Here is a 10130-nt window from a genome sequence, read left to right on the forward strand (position 1 = left end):
TAGAAAGGATCTATGCAATACCTTTGCTTTTGAAAAAACTGAATTAATGTTTACGCTGCATTGAAAATGCAAAGAAATATTGATTTATTTTTTTTATAAACAAATCAAGGATACAAAAAAAGTGAAGAGTCTTCCCATGAGCCAGCCTGCCAGCTTTTTTGGCTTCATTGCTTACCTGAGTGGATGCAAGATGGTTTTAGTCTATTAATTTGGTCCTGGCTTTAGGAGCGTATTGAGCTGGCAGCCACCTGTAAGGTTTAAAGCATAAAATGCTTGTATTTGCTCCAGTGTGAAAACTGGCAATAGAGCAGATTATAATTAGTCCCCTTTGCTCTGCTTCTAGTGCTTGCATGAAAAGGGAAGGTCCCTTTGATGTCTCTAAATTTGTGTTCTGTGCAATCCTTTCATTTTCAAAGAGGTTCATGAAATTTAGCTATAAAATTCAGTGGCCTACGTCTCATTCAAGGCCTTTGAAAGTTGGGGGTAAGAAGCAGATGGTTTAGAATGAACAGATGAAAATCATCTCGCATCTACTCAGGCTGGCTGTGCTGCCAAAAACATCATATTTAATATCACTGCTAGATAGGCAATGGGAAAAAATCTCAAAGACTCCAAGTGCCTAAGGGGTTTTAATGTGAAAAATGCAAGCTGGATGAAGATGCTTTGAATGCATTCTCAAAGACTGGCACAGGTTTCTTACTTCTTGTGAAGTCCTAAATGGTTTGCAACAGTATTTTCCCTTGAAGCTGCGTGCTTCTCCAGTTGCCGTTTCTCCAGTTGGACATGAGAGAGGCTCCAGTAGCTGTGGTATGAGGACTTGATCAGCAATACCCAGAGCCAGGAGAAATGAAGAGGAAAATGTGCCTGGGATCATCTGCTTTGTGCCTTGTCCAGAAAGTAAAGAGCTGTTCAATGCTGCCTGCTCTCTGTTGGTTTGCTCAGCTGCTCAAGAGCGTAGTCGGGAGGTTTCTGCACCTCCCCAGGGAGATCATTTCACAGCTTTTACAACTCTTGCTGCTGAGTAAATTCCCTGATATTTGGAAATGACGTGAATGAGATGTAAATCTGTCTTATCATGCCATTAGGATTCTCATTGGAAGTTGCAAGTCAAGGTTTGTATTACTAAATATATACTGCACTGCCAAACCAAAGCATTCAGAAATGATGACTCAGGTTGTCTGCAAATCATGGCTCATTCAGAAATCAAGAGAGCTTTCCAAAATAATAAATGTCAAAGCCTTTTTGTTGTTTTTTTTAATTTTTATTTTAACATCTGGATTATAAATATTTCAGATTCTGACTTGCACTTCTTCTCCACATCAATAGTAACTGGAATGTCATGTAATTATAATTTTTTTAGGTTGAAGGTGAAGTCCACCAGTTGGTGTGAAGCCAGGTATTGGAGCTTAGAGGAAGATGTCAAACACCAAGAGATGGGTGATAAAACTGAACGAACAGAGGGGATGGTGTTTCTGTATTTTTCCACTGCTTTCTATTTTTGTATAGTCACTGCAGTATGGACCCTTGTCTCCCTGTCTCCAACCCAAATAACAAACCATGCAGCACACAGGAAGCACAGGAGTGAAAGAAAATGTCAAGGAAGGCTGTGGAAGGCATTTATATGCAGTATAGTTGCTGTGCCTAGGGCTTGTTCAGCAACATTTCTGAACTTGTGCGTCGGTCCTTGCACAAACATGTCACCTTCTGCATCCCATGCTGCTGTTCCCCACCTGCCTCATTGCCCATCCTGCCTTCCCACAGACATCACCCCTCACACTGTCTGGAATCCTCAACATAAGAAGGAGATGGAGCTGTTGGAACGGGCCCAGAGGAGGCTACAAAGATGATCAGAGGGCTGGAGCACCTTCCATACAAGGACAGGCTGAGAGAGTTGGGGTTGTTCAGCCTGGAGAAGAGAAGGTTCTGAGGAGACCTTATAGTAAGGGGGCTATAAGGTACCTGAAGGGGCTACAAGGAAGCTGGGGAGGGACTGTTTACAAAAGCTTGTAATGATAGGACTCAGGGCAATGGGTATATACTGGAGAGGGGCAGGTTTAGATGAGACATAAGGAAGAATTTCTTCACCATGAGAGGGTTGAGGCACTGACACAGGTTGCCCAGGGAAGCTGTGGCTGCCCCATCCCTGGAGGTGTTCAAGGCCAGGTTGGATGGAGCCTTGGGCAGCCTGATCCGGTGGGAGGTGTCCCTGCCCATGGCAGGGGGGTTGGAACTGGATGGGCTTTAAGGTCCCTTCCAACCCAAACCATTCTATGATTCTATGATCAGCTGAAAGTATCCTACTGATAGAGCCAGGCCTGTAGGAAGAACCAGAGGTCAAAAAGTGTGAAAGAACAGTAAGTCGCCTCAGCAGTCGGCTACCCCGGCATCTTCTGGTCCTGAATGAGGTGATGAGAACTCTGCTATAGCCAGTGTCCTAGTGATGTCCATATGTGATTGGAAGATGTGGGAGAAGGTCACGCTATCTCCCTTCTCATGCCTTGTATTAGAAATTAGGAGAGAGAGGGTGGACGGAAGGGTGTCCTCTAAGTAATGGGGTCACAACTCCAGGCTGTGACTGAGAGGGTGGAGGATATTTTTGAAGTGCCTAAAGCCACTTGTAGGCAACTAGTGAAGACATGAGAGAAAGTCACCCTTTCATTTCTGCCCCCATCCACACTGGGAAAGGCAGATGCCTTTGCCTTGATGAGGATGACTTGATCAAGGACACCTGGGGACCTCAGATCTCAGGGATGGTGGGAGTTAGAAGCCGTTGTGGCAAATGGCTGCCAGGCAGAATTGTAAAGGAAGATCCCCAAACCCTTTCACCCCAAGAAGGAAGCTTGAGACACGCTTGGGTCAGATGGAGGCTTTGTTTCATGGGCTTTCACAGGTAACATGTCAGTTTGAAAGTTTTAGCCCTTAAACAGTTTTAAGTTGCCTGTGGTGTCAATTCTCCTGTCCTAGCTCTGAGCTCCCACAGCTGTTGTTGGCAATAGGTCTTATGAAAGAGTTGAGAGATTTTAGCAGTGAGTTCAGGATTGCTCAAAACTAGTGACTCAGTTCCTCCAGTGCTTCCTTCCCCCTCCCTCAAAGGATGGGTTTTTTCATCACCTGGTATCTCATTTCCAGTTTAGTGTGGACTGGGGTCTGTTTTCTACAACAGTGAGAACTAAAACTGTTTCTTCTTCAATGAAACCTGTTTCACCTTCAACTCATTTGGTTCCAGGAACAGGAGCTCAAGATCTTCAAACCTCTGCAACAACAGCACCACCACCACCGTAAAAGAATGTTGCAAGAGTTGTCAATAAAGCCAATTTTTGAGAGTAGCCAGGGTGTGATGTGTTGGACTGGGAGTGGGAGACAATGTTATATGTCTTCATCTTGTCTGCTTCTAGGCTGAGATAGGCAACAGTTCCAGGCCTCCTGTCTGCTGCCCAGAGATACCTTCTACACTGAAGTCTTTTCTTCTTTTCCCAAAAGCAGAATCTGGAAAAAAGAGAGTGTTAATAACATTTATTAGAGTTTGGTGCTATCCATAAATTTCTCCTGGACTGGGATGTAGTGTCATGTTCACCCTAAGAACAAGGTCATTGGGTTTGTGAATGACAACAAGACTCTGGCTGATGTCTCTTCTTGCTTCTGGGATGCTGATGTCTCCCAAACTTGGAGTGAAGACCATCGGTGGATCTAGCTTTCTGACTTGAGGCAGGAGGGAAGTAATAGAGGTGAGTAAGAATTTCACCTAGAGCTGAGTCACCATCATTGTTAAGCTCTGTGAACTCCCTCTCAGGCTTGAGCTTAAGTATTGTTATCTGGCAGACATATCTGAACACGTTGTTCTCCTTGGGGCGGTCTTTCTGTTTGCCACTTCTCGGGACCTTTATTCTTGCTCATTGATAACCCTTTCTCCAAGGGGAAGTCAAGGAGGTGGTTTTGTTCAGCTCAGTGCTTCTACCACTTCCCTGGGCTGCTGGAAAACCTGCTTCCAACTACCTAAGGAAACCAGTCAGGATCTGGATGTCACAGGCTAATGTTCCCTTTCAAACACTACTTGGGGCTTAAAACTCAACTTTAAGTGAGGGGGGAAAAGGCATTTGTGGCCTTTAAACCTGCTCAGCTAGGCCTGGATTTGGCAAAATCATTCCATTTGTGGGAACCTTCATCACCAAGTTTAACCAGGGCTCCGTGCAGACGCAGGAAAATTGCCTTGAAAAGCCTGAGTCTAAATTACACCCTGGCAATTGACGACGCTTTTGATTTTGTTCCTAATGAGCAAGAATTTCCTCTTCCAGCTCAGGATACCTTCTCTAATCTGTTACCCTGACCCCTTTAATTTTCCTTGCGCTGCAACAATTTACCATGGCTCCGAGTTGCATGCGGAGGGAGCTCTGCTGGTGATGATCTGGTGAAGATGTGATCCAAAATGGGCCTGTCTCTCAGCTATTTTGGCAGAGCCTGGTAATTTGTGGACTCGATGATCCAATGGGTCTTTTCCAACCTAGTGATTCTATGATTCTATGAAGGAAAACCCCCTAACTGCAGTCAGGGCCTGGGACGCTTGAGTGGAAAATGACAAAATTATAACATGCCTCATTTCCCCGTGGTGAATTACTCTGTGTCTACATATAGACCTATCTGCATTGGTCCGGACCAGCCAGCATGACTGTAAATGAACTCTGAGCCTTTGTTTTGGCTCTGTAGTCTCTATATTGGGTTCAACATAAAGGAAGCAATTCTAACAATGGAGGTTTGCTAGAGGTGGGTGATCCTTGGTTCCCCTGAATGCACCTTGGGCAAAAAGCCAGTGACCTTCTCTGCAATTTAGCAAAGCCCAGGCAGAGGGACTGGGAGGGACAGATGGACCCTCACTTCCCAGCAGGAAGGGACATGACTCCTGGGCTAGAGGGAGGTCTTCAGGGAGCCTGTTGGTGCTGTCCAAATTTTGAGGGTGATATCGTGTTGGTGCCTCTCAGTTGTGGTGGAGCACGAGTGTGTCCGGAGGACTCCTGAGCACTAACAAGAGGCTTAGGAACCCCCAGCAGCAACTTGAGTTCAAAACTGGGCAGCCAGCCCCTGGAATCTTGCTTTGAGGACTGGTTCATAGGCAGACACAAGGCATGAGTAAGGAGGTGCCTGAAGCTACCCAGATCTGGAGTGAAAGCCTAAATGTAGCAAGCTTATTAGTGCTCATCTGGGCTGGAAGGTGCACATGAGGTCACTCAGGGACTTTGACTTAGTCTTCCACCCACCCGTGTCCTCAGGATGGGGCCATAGTGAGCAGCTCCTAGGGAGTGGAGCCTGCCTGATGAGCAGGAATTTGCAGATGGGTTTGATGACCGCAGAAAAAGGCACCTCATAAAGCTGCTTGCTGAAATAAGGAAACTTCTTTTAGACGATATCTAAATGAGCATCCTAATTGAGCATGGGGAATTGAAGCCTAAGCTGTGATATGTGCCAAGACCCTCCTCTGTTTCTTGTTCCCAGCCTTTCCCACTGGGCACTGCAACCTCTGAGCCGGTTGTTTACCGGGCAATGACCACAGGCAGAAAAAGCCCCAAGCTGATTTAGGGTCATCAGGCAAAGGTCACATAAGCAACAACTACATTTCTAAATCTTGGTGTCCACACAGAAGGAGGATTCTGCAGCTTATTTTTATTATCATCATAAAGTCAATCGGGTAGCTTTCTGAGATGGGGTGCAAGCTAAGCCTGCAATAAACCCAACTAGACAAGTAATTTTCTTTTAATTGCTGTTGTAGGGCAGTAGAAATGAAGAACCATGTGTCCAAGGGTATGCACACCCTCATCCCCTGGTTAGATACGTATAATGAGATGGAAAGCTAATCTATCATATTTAGAATCAGTCAATTAGAGGGTTAGGGCTATAGATGTATTTAGCTTTAGCGTTAGGGAGATATTTAAACCACATGCTGTACTTAGTCATTACCATGCTAAGTGATAGTAGATGCAGGTCACCCTATATATGGGCCATAGTAATCAGCTTGAAGTATTACTAATTAAGCCTTTTCACCTTTGGGCTCCCTTCCATGCCACCACGCATAAAATGGAGCATCAAGGTCACGGTGAGATGCTCTTTAAAACCCAGCATTCACTGTTTGTTGTGGAGTGGAGACTGATTTGGCTTTTCAGTTCAGCCTCTGCTGCATGGAGAGAGAGTTGTAACCAAACAGCTCTGTTCATCAGGTATTTTGCTCCCTAGTTTGCAGCAAAATAAGGGATGGCAGATGCTAACTGGGCACTGCTAGCCCTTTGCTCACCCTGCTGCCTGCTGTTATTTGAAGCCCATGGGCCATCCAGGTGAACAAACCACATCAAAACAAGCGTGGACCTGGCACCGCCCTCCTGGCAATCCTCGCTCTCATTTGCTGAGGAAGTCAATGAAAGCTGCAAATGCTGTAGTTACTCTGGAAAGCAGCTTATGCGATTAGGTGGAAGGTCAAAAATAGAAAAGCCCATGATGAGAGGCCTGAAACACTGCGTGTGCGATAAAGTGATGCCTGACGATGGCTTCGCTGCCTCCTCCCGCACCTCAGGAGACGCAGCTGGATTCGCTGAAGTCCGCTGCTGGCTCTGGTACCAGCCTGTTTCTCCACAGGAGTTCATCGACTCCCTCAGGCCCCAAACTCTTGCCAACTTTATTTTTATACGAACAGGATTTGCATCTGCTTTTAGGACTGTTCTGTCAGGCTGGGGACAGAGCCACAGTCCATCTCACTGCAGGTGGACAAGAGAACGGAGAGAGAACACAACACCTCCCAGCCTAGAAAACAAGTTACCGGTGGCTGTGGAGAAGATAAAGCATCTCTAGGCACTCTCCAGCCCAAGGGGAGCTGCTTTTTCGGACCAGCTTCTTTCTCACAGTTATTACCTAGATGTTCCCAGCAGCACCCGGCCCCAACTTTGCTGAGAAACAGCCACCCTGCTCTTAAACCTTCACCTTTCCATCGCTGCCTCAGATGCTAATTGCTCCACTTCTGCCCTCATTTCTGGTCTCCTAGGAATCTAGGTAAAATAATCTTGCTTTTAGTGGGTAAATCTGAATATCTGCCCATAACAACCCTTTCCAGGCACTTGGAAACCCATCAACTCCATCCCTCTGGGGCAAGTCTTTGCAAGCAGGCAGGAGCTGGAACAGAGGTCTCAGAGGAGGGTGCTGCTCTTTGTCTCAGGAGAAATGAGAAATGTCTTGGCTTTGGCATGACCTGGAACCAGGAAATGATTCAAAATGCTGGGTGTTTTCCACCACATGGGGCAAGCGTTGCCCCAGCTCCTCTTGGCTGGCTGGGGCCTGCTGGCAAAGTTCTCCCAGGGAAAGCTGCGAGGTTTGGTGCTGATGCCCTGGGCAGGTGGAGCGAGGATGATGCAATGGGCCATGGCTCTTGCACCACCAAGTAGCCCAGACAGACAGCTGGGGCCAGGACAGGAGCAAGGGAAAGTGTCCGTGGTGGCTGGAGCAGGCACCATGTGGTCTCAGGGTGGTGCACAGAATGGGAGCAGCTCCTCACTGGGTCCCAAGGAGGATGCCAGAGCTGGTGGCTTTCTTGACAGGTTCCCAGTATTTCACTACTTGTCTTACCATGGGCAAGGGACTCTACAGGTTGAGCACCAAATCTTTATGCAGAGTCAATTTAGCAGCAAGTGCCCATGACAAGAAGCCCATGACAAATATTTCATGTTTTCCCCATCGGTAACACTTCCCTGAGCCTCACCACATCCCACTAATCGCTCTTCCTCTTCTCAGGCAAAGCCATTGAAGGCCACTAGAGAGCTACAGTGGGGTGGGAAGTGCAGGGCTGGAGCAGCAGTGAGGAACCTCAGCCACAGAGCAGCATTGTGCATCTCCAGTTGCAGGAGCTGCAGTTGGTGGTGGCTGCCAGAACACAGATGATATTTGTCTTCTGCTGATGGAGAAGCTCAAACAGTCAGGCAAGAGCAAGGTTGTGCATTTTAGTTCTGTGAGCTGTGTTCTCCATGGAGGTAAAGTCCTCTGCTTGATTTTTTTCCCTACTTCTTAGCTAGTAACTGCAGGTCTTGTAAGGACTTTCCACCTCCCACTAATCTGGTTAACAAGTCACTTCCAGCTGCATCCTGGCACACACAGGTTGGTCAATCACTGGACAGGTCTTGGCAAATCCATGTTAAGTCATGCCAGGCTGTGGACATGCCTCACTTGGAACTTACGTGATCTTCATATTGTCCTGTTTATGCTTCTCCTTTGATGTTTTTCTCCATTTGTTATCCTCTGGTGTCATTTCAGCTCCTGGATGGGGAGCAGCAGCGTTGTTCTGAGGTGAAAGTATAGATTTGATCTCTGAAATGTTGATTTTGTCACTATTTGTGCCAGCATTTTATTTCAGGGAGGTTGTTTGATGGTCATGTACTCAGCTTGCCAGACTACTGCTGTGCTCAGTCAGCACTTGAAGCTGGTGTGAATAAGCACCTGTCTGGGTATGGATGTGTCCACTGTGGGTGAGCAGACTGTTGCCGTGGTTTTGAAATGCCAGCGTTGATGTGGCATGGCTGGGAGCCCCCTCTACCACCAACAGGGAGGCCACTGCCCCTTGCTCAGCATCATAGTGGGATTGAAGATGTTCACCTTTTCCTGTGAAAGGAGGATGGGTGCTCTTGGCACAGGGAGTTATTCCCACTCCTCCCCGGGCTGCTCTGGCAGAGCAGCTTTCAGCCCTGTTGCGCACACAGCCCCGACACAGCATCTCTCTATGCTGTTACAATGGGTGGGAAGGATGCAGGAAGTGTGAAAAGATCTTCGCAATCAAGGAACCTCTTCAATCTCCACCCTGGCACAATGTGGGCATCCACAGGATCCACTATCATTTTCCTGTTCCTGTTCTGGTTCTTTTTCCCCCTGAACTTTGCTGGTTTTCCAGCACCAGAGGCATCCCAGCAGCCTTTCTCTAATCCGTGGCCCATCTGCAATAGCCAAGAACAAAAGGGCTGCACATCAGAGAACCCCAGATGGCATCTGTCTCTGCTAGGAAAGGTGAAGCATTCTTTGCCAGCCACATATTGTGAAATAACGGGCACGCTGAGAGCAAGAGGGTGGAGCCAGCAGGAAGCAAGCGCATGTTTTACATATAGGGTGAGAACTTGGATTTTCAGAAGTAAATTTTGGGTCATGGTTTTGGGAGGTGCTGGGGTGGGGTTGGGTTTTTTCTTGTTTGCTTTATTCTGTTGCATCTGCAGGTCTCATTCAAAGGTCTGAATTTCTGAACAGAGGGGCTTAACCTGGGCTCCAAGCCCATATTCATGGTGATGACAAGCCCACACATGACCTGATGAGCCCTGCATGGGTGACACCTCCCCATGCGTCCCCAGTGAAAAGAGCAAATGAGCCCTCTCCTAGCTACCTACTGTGATGATCTGGCGGGGAGGGAGACAAAAGGCCATAGCCATGCCAGGCACCAACCCAGCAAATGAGCCCAGAGCCGAAGTGGTGTGAGCATCGTGGGGTCCACACCTCAGCATTGTGAAATGAAGGCTAAAGGCAGGCTCGCCACATATTAGAAAACAACACAGGCTATCGGGGCATTCTGCTGCTGCTTGGCCATTCGTTCCTGTTTAAGACTGGCTAGGAGGGGGCTGCATTTCTTGCAACATCCCCCGGTGAGGTAACATGGGTTGCCAGTAGTGTTTGTCTACTGGGACACGCAGCAAACAACCTGGCTGTTTGTCCTGGTCTCCTGCCCAGCAGCCAGTGCTGAGTGCTCCTGCCATCCCTGCAAGACAAAGACCAACCCTCACCACGGCAGAAGGCACCTTTTCACTGAAGGAAGCCCAGAGGCCAGTTTTCTGGGGTCCCCGCTACAGAAGCTGAGCAGGTGCCACAGCAGCGCAGGAAGCCGCCTGCTTGCTGCATTTTTTGCTTCGTCTGAGGCTGCTGCGCTGTCGCAGATGGCAAGAAGTATACTTTACCCCTTCCTCAATCAGCTGCTGCTGATTCACTCGATATTTGTTCTGATTACAAAGCCGTAATCAGAACTTTTTACTGCTTTGCTCCTCCATTTTCCCCTTCCTGCACACCGTGGTTCATCTCCTGACCCGCAAGGCATTTCCAAGCTCTGCAAACTGCTGGGGTTTCCATCCCAGCCC

Source organism: Phaenicophaeus curvirostris, chromosome 5 (assembly GCF_032191515.1).
Source record: "Phaenicophaeus curvirostris isolate KB17595 chromosome 5, BPBGC_Pcur_1.0, whole genome shotgun sequence".
NCBI lineage: Eukaryota > Metazoa > Chordata > Aves > Cuculiformes > Cuculidae > Phaenicophaeus > Phaenicophaeus curvirostris.